Here is a 6,930-nt window from a genome sequence, read left to right as displayed (position 1 = left end):
ATTGAGAGAGAAAGTAACTCCGTATTAATGCTAAAAAATATTACAAGGAGTGGTTGTCCAAGGTGGAAAGCCAGCACTCTACAAAAACTCTCCCTCACATCTATGCTTTACAAGCTATCTCCAATGATACAAGGGTCGTCAGCCATGGAATTTATAGGCTTCGACCCCTCCCTTCTCTCGTGTTTCCGTCCAATGAGAGTAAAGATCCCCCCTTATCAAGTCTCCTTGATTTGATCCTCCTTTATCAAATCTCTCGATTTGCTCCCTATCTAAATCCCTTGGTTTGCTCCCTATCCAAATCCTTTAATTTGCTCATTTTGAACTCAATCTTGTATGTGGACGTCCTAGATGTCTCCATTCGTTTGGTTGCCCAATCAGCGTTCAAATGAGTCCTAGTTATCATAAGGAACGTATGGGAGTGGCTGAAGAAGAATCTCTCTCGAAATGGCAAGCTCTCAGATTTTTCCACTTTGCATGCGCACGCACGCGTGCGTTGTGGGACCAGCATGGCAACCCCAAATGCGTTGGGCACCCGCGTTGTTGCCTCAAGCGCTTGCACACCCACAGCTTTCGCACCGCGCGAGCATTTCACCTTCGGCAACCCCACATTCATTCTTCTGTGTGGGGCGCCTTCGTGCAACCCCAAACGCCAATGTGCCCTCTCCCTGGGCCGTGTGCGCGCGCTCTACTTGTTGTGCGTCGCGCGCACGTCTGTTGTGTGTCTTGGTGTTTTGGTGTTTGGCCATCCATTTGGCCAACTCAAGTGTGTCTTCTTCCTCTATAGTTGTGGCCAAGCTGGCCATATGCATGCGCCCCTTTGGGTCGTGCCTTTGCACTTGGCCGTCGCTGTTGTTGTTGTACTTTGGACTCGCACAGTCTTCCTCCTTGGTGTCTAGCCACACCAAGGCTTTGTCCTTTGTCTCATACTCTCACCGCCATAAGGCAGACGCCATCGTCTGTAACCCCTGACGGTATGTGGCCACCTCCTTCTCGAACTGCCATAACTAGATAGCATCTTGCCAAGCTGCTTCAGATTCCGGTTGACCCTGCCACTTGACCAAGTATTGTGTCTGCCAGGGTTACCCCTTTGGTGTTCCTCTCGGTCTGCAATAATATAGTCTACCCTATTGTCAAAGGTAGTAGATTTATCCATAGGGGCTCGGGGGTCAACTCTCCTATCCGGGTCCGAGTCTTCAAAGTACGGTTTAAGGTTGGATACATGGAATACATTATGAAACTTAAATCTTTTTGGCAACTGTAGTTTGTAGGCTAAGTTGCCCACCCGTTCAATGATAGAAAATGAACCTTCATATTTCTTCAAAAGACTCTTGTTCTTGCTCTTTAGGTGAGGAAATTGCTTAGGTCTGAGTTTGATAAGGACCCGGTTACCTACATTAAAAGAAGACACCCTCCTCCTTATATCAGCATATTTCTTCATCTTTTTAGTTGCCTTAGGCAATAAGACCAGTGCCAGCTTCGTTTTCTCTTTCCACCTCTTTGCCAGCTGATGAGCTACTGGACTTTTTTGTGAAATGTCTGGAATGAGATCCATGGGAGCTAAAGGTTGTCGTCCTGTCGCCAACTCGAAAAGACTGTGCCCGATTGATTCTGATTTCTCCAAATTGTATGAAAATTGGGCCACGTCTAACAAGTCTGGCCAGTTTTTTTTTATTTGCTACAACAAATTGGCGTAAGTATTGTTCTAACAAAACATTTACACGCTTTGTTTGGCCGTCACTTTGAGAATGAAAACTAGTAGAAAAATAAAAAGATGTTCCCAATAGTTTAAAGAGCTCGGTCCAAAACTTCCCTGTGAATCTAGGGCCACGATCACTGGTGATAGTTGTGGGCACGCCCTAGTGCTTCACCACATGTGTCATGAATGCCCTAGCTGCTCCGTCTATTGTACAATCACTTGGCACCGCTACGAATGTACCATACTTCATAAATTTGTCCACCACCACCATGATAGACGCCATGTTATAGACCAAATTGTGAGCCGAGTCAGACCGGGAGACCATGGCTGAGTCAATTACTCTGACTGAGTTAATTATGTAGTCATTTAATTTTTTTTTATGTTAAATGCCATAGAGGGGCAAAATTGTAATTCTCTCTGGAACCTTGAAAGCATCAACCCTATTTAAGGGACGTCATAGAATGAAAGGGATAAGCAGAAATTTATCAAAGTATATGTGCTTTCCTTCAACGAACCAGGGTCGGCGTTCCCATGGAACCCTAGGATCGACGTTCTCCGAAAACGAACCCAAGGTGCAAGCCTCCCTTCGACGAAGCTTGATTATTCCCCTTTTTCCCTTTGATTCTCACTCCACCGTCGTCGTCTACCCCTCCCCTTTTCCAGTCCGTCATTCAATTCATCTCCACTTCTTCTTCTTCCCTTCGAATCATGTTGTGGAACTAGGACCACAACACACCAACCCATCTTTCTTACATAATCCAGAGATGAAGTCCATTGAAACAGACTCTCACGGCCGCTTTGGAATAGTAAGGGCTGTAGCAAACCCCTAGGCTTGCGTTGTTCTATCTTATCTTGTTGACAGATAAGAGACGTGCGCACAAACTCCTCCACTTCATTCTCCATGTCCGACCAATAATACTGGCTAAATAGCAAGGCCAACGTCCTTCTTTGACTTGGATGTCCTAACCACAAGATATCATGCATTCCCTCAAGAGGTCATGCCATAGGTTATCGTACTTAGGTACATAAAGTCGATTACCTTTGGTCTTGAGCAATCCGTCGTCAAGCCAGAATCTTCTCGTCTCGCCCAAGGTTGCAGCTTGCACAATGTTGTAAGCCTGGGTGTCTTGGCGAAGTCTAGTGTGAATCTTGTCTAGCAACGAAGCACTAACCTGTGTAATTGCTGCTAAGACTCGTAATCACAAAGTCGCATTTTCTGTTTCTACGCCAAGATGGTCTTCCATGCGCGCGCGCGACTTGCGCAAAGTGCATCTCCTGCGCTTACGTAAGCACCGTGTGCATCTTCATGTTCTGCTTTTACCGCACCGCGCATGGTGTGCGTGAAGCAATTGTCGGTTGCTGCGGTATGCGGGGTTGTCGCTGCTCGAATGCAAGGTGTCGGGCGCGTTTCCTCCTTGCTTTTAACTTGCTCCAGTTTGCTGCGTCACTCGTCTATGCCCTTTACATTTGCGTCTGGCTGCTGGTTACCACGCAAGTTGAAAGGGTTGTTGCGTGTGCCAAGACCGCACTTGCTGGTGCTAGCTGCGCCATGTGCACCAAGCTCTGGCTGGTCTCTTCCTCGTAAGAGTTAGGTGCGTCCACCTTCCTGCTTAGTGCGTCTGCAACACCATTGACCTTCCCCGCCTTATACATCATTTGTAAGTCAAACTCATAAACAGTACAAGGACTTTGCTCGTCCATAATCCCCACCCCAACATGCGGCATTACAAATGCCTTACAAACCGTGAAAAACTTCATTCCAAAAATCACATTGAAATTATCCATGGCAACAATAGTAAAATTCAAAAACTCAACCCTCTTGCCTATCTCCACTGGGACATTCTTGGCAATGCCTTGGACTTCACGAGCAACAAAATTTACAGCTTTCATTTTGCTCCCATGTTTCTCTCCTCGCATCTTTAGGCGCCTAGCCTCCTCCTCTAAAAGGAAGTTGTGGGTGGCACCAGTGTCCACCATTGCTCTAACAGTACGTCCAACAAGTATTAGAGAGATAAAAAGAAGTTCTCTTAAGGGTCTTACCGGAAGTGGAGCAACCTTATCCTCCTTTGAACGAGCAACAACATTGAGAAGTGTTAGGGAGCCCATCCTAGGCTCAATTCCTCCATTGTGCGTCTCAGTTTGAGCAGCATTGAGGAGCCTCTTTTTAGGACAATCCCTCGCATAGTGCTCTCCCTCTCATATGAAACAATGGACCTTCATTTTCTATTGTCCCCTCTTTTCTTCTCTTCCGGCCTAGCCTTAGCGTCATTTGCCCGTGTCTTTTTCTTCCCTTTCTCCTTCTTAAAATTCGGTTTACCATTGTTATTTTTCTTATACACTTTGTTAGCCGAATTATTCTTCTCTCATATTAGGTTAACTTTCCAGCAGTAGATAAAGTTGAAGCTATTGTCTTTACTTCTCGTTTTCTCAATTTTTGCTCTGCCCATGGACGTAAGCCAACAAGAAAGGAAAAGAGACGATATTCGTCTGACGTGTTGGAGATATAAAGCATAAGGAAAGTGAAAGATTGTACATACTCTCTAATGGTACCTTCCTGTGTCAATGCACGAAGTTCCTTCCTTGCTTGGTACTCGACATCTTCTGGAAAGAACTGCCTCCACAACTCCCTCTTTAAATCGTCCCAAGTGTGGACGGGGTCCTCTCCCTCTTGCTCATCTCCCATGCGTCTTCTCCACTAGAGTATAACATCATTAGAGAAGAACGTGGTAGCAATACTAACCTTAGTTTGCTCGTCTGATAGCTTGCTTGCATGAAAATACTGCTCCACTTGCCATAGAAAATTATCTATGACCTTTAGATCTCTTTTGTCGGTAAAAGACTTAGGTTCAGGTACATTTATCTTGGTGTTCCCTTGGGTGTTGCCTCCACTTGCAATAGCACATTCGTGGAGAGAGAACCGTGCGCACAAATCATCCATCCTTGTGCTCATCTCTTGCAGAACTTCCTTGAGATCAACACGTATCTCAACTAGTGAAGTCCTCACGTCTTCTTCCAAGCCATATAACCATTCCGGGCTTGGATATCTTTCTTCTAGTGCTTGCCTAATGCCCTCCTCGACTTGTATAGATAGAAGGTCATCTGAAGTCGCCTGGAGGCGCATAAGACCAGAAAGACGATCTTCAATGGAAAGAAATCGGTTTTCGAAGTCACTTACCGGTTGTCTTGCTCTTGAAGCCTCTTCCCCACTTGTTGAAGCCATTGATTGCAACGAACTCTCTGATACCAGTTTATCACGAGGTCAGATGAGCCTAAACTCACTTAGGCTAGCGAAACTCCAACTCCTGTGAAGGCCTACCTTCAATTCGTCAAAGGTAGTACAACCTCTCACTCCTTAGATCAACGTTGCAAACTCCTTCCTCTCGAGTGAAGTATGAGCAATGACAAGGTAGAAAGACAATAGACTGGGAGAGAAAGTAACCTTGTATTAAGGCTAGAAAAGATTACAAGAAGTAATCGTCCAAGGTGGAAGGCCAACACTCTACAAAAATTGTCCCTCACGTCTATGCTTTACAAGCTATCCGCGATGATATAAGGGTTGTCAGCCATGGAATTTATAGGTTTCGACCCCTCCCTTCTCTCATGCTTTCGTCCAATGAGAGCAAAGATCCTCCTTTATCAAGTCTCCCTGATTTGCTCCCTATCCAAATCCCTTAATTTACTCCTTTTGAACTCAATCTTGTATATGGACGTCCTAGGTGTTTCCATTCATTTGGCCACCCAATCAGCGTTAAAATGAGTCCTAGTTGTCATAGGGAACGTATGGGAGTGGCTGAAGAAGAATCTCTTCTGAAATGGCAACCTCCCAGATTTTGCCACTTTGCATGCGCATGCACTCGCGCATTGCGGGACTAGCATGGCAACCCCAAATGCGTTGGGTGCTCGCGCTGTTGCTTCATGCGCTTGCGCGCCCACAGCTTGCGAGCCACACGCGCATTTCACCTTCGGAAACCCCACATTCATCCTTCCGTGCGGGGTGCCTTTGTGCAACTCCAAAAGCCAATGCACCCTCTCTCCACGCTGTGCGTGCTCAGGCACGTTTTGCTTGCTGTGCACCGCGCTCACGTCTGTTGCGTTTGTGGTTTCTGTCTTGGCCGATTGTTGGGGCCGTTGTGCATCTTGGTGGTTGGCCATCCGTTTGGGCAACTCAAGTGCGTCTTCTTACTCTGCAGTTGTCGCCGGGCTGGCCATATGCGTGTGCCCCTCTGGGTCATGCCTTTGCACTTGGCCTTGGCTGTCGTTGTTGTTGCTGTGCTCTAGACTCGCACAATCTTCCTCCTTGGTGTCTAGCCACACCATGACTTCGTCCTCCATCTCACTCAAACTCTAATTTCTCGCTATTCATTGTGTTTGCCCTCATGTCTCCCATCTCTTGCAGTTATCGCACTGCTTCCACGCCATTTTCGGCTATAATAATAGTGCCAAGTAGTAAGTACTAATAGAATAATAATTATTACAAAATATAATAATTAGTACTAGTATTACTAATATAGATATTAAAATTAATAGTTAATATAATAATTAGAATAAATTTATAGTTATTAAGTAATACTTAATAGAACTAGTAAGTATTAAGTATTAATTCACTAACAAAAATAATAATTAATATACTAATATTAATAATATTATTTTTTCAATCAAGTTACATAATATGAATCATTATTTAATGATAATATTTTTTTAACGAAAACAAATATTGGTTAGTAAGAAATTTTAATTAGTATTTAATAGAAGTAATAAGTATTAAATAAGATATAAGTCATTAATTAACAACAATAATAGTTAATAAAAAATATTTGTTATTAAAAAATATATTATTAACTTATTGGTTATTTTTTGATTTATATGTGCATTAGTTTCTCATAAAAGAGAAAAATTGTACATAAATCAACGAATAATTATGCTGTAAAATCATTGGCTATGCTGAGTTGCAAAAGTATTAAATTGCTAAAAAAAACTTAATCATGACAACACACTAATTTTAAACAATTTATTATGATATGAAGCTAATTATATGTAATATATTATATACCATAATAATTTGAATTATTTTATTCAATTTTAAAATTTTTTCTGGCTAAGTTACTATGTAGATTTTTTTTCTGGTTGAGTCACCTAGTAGAATAAAATTTTTTTTTTATCGCTGCCCTAATCGACTCGGGCTCGATTAGCGCCAAGTCGGGTTTTGATCCTGATTTGCAAAACTATATTTTTTT

Source organism: Aristolochia californica, unplaced genomic scaffold (assembly GCF_029961685.1).
Source record: "Aristolochia californica isolate CCGP_79_NKW_82.1479 unplaced genomic scaffold, dmAriCali1.0.hap1 SCAF_4, whole genome shotgun sequence".
Taxonomy (NCBI): Eukaryota; Viridiplantae; Streptophyta; class Magnoliopsida; order Piperales; family Aristolochiaceae; genus Aristolochia; species Aristolochia californica.
This window is presented reverse-complemented; position numbering follows the sequence as displayed.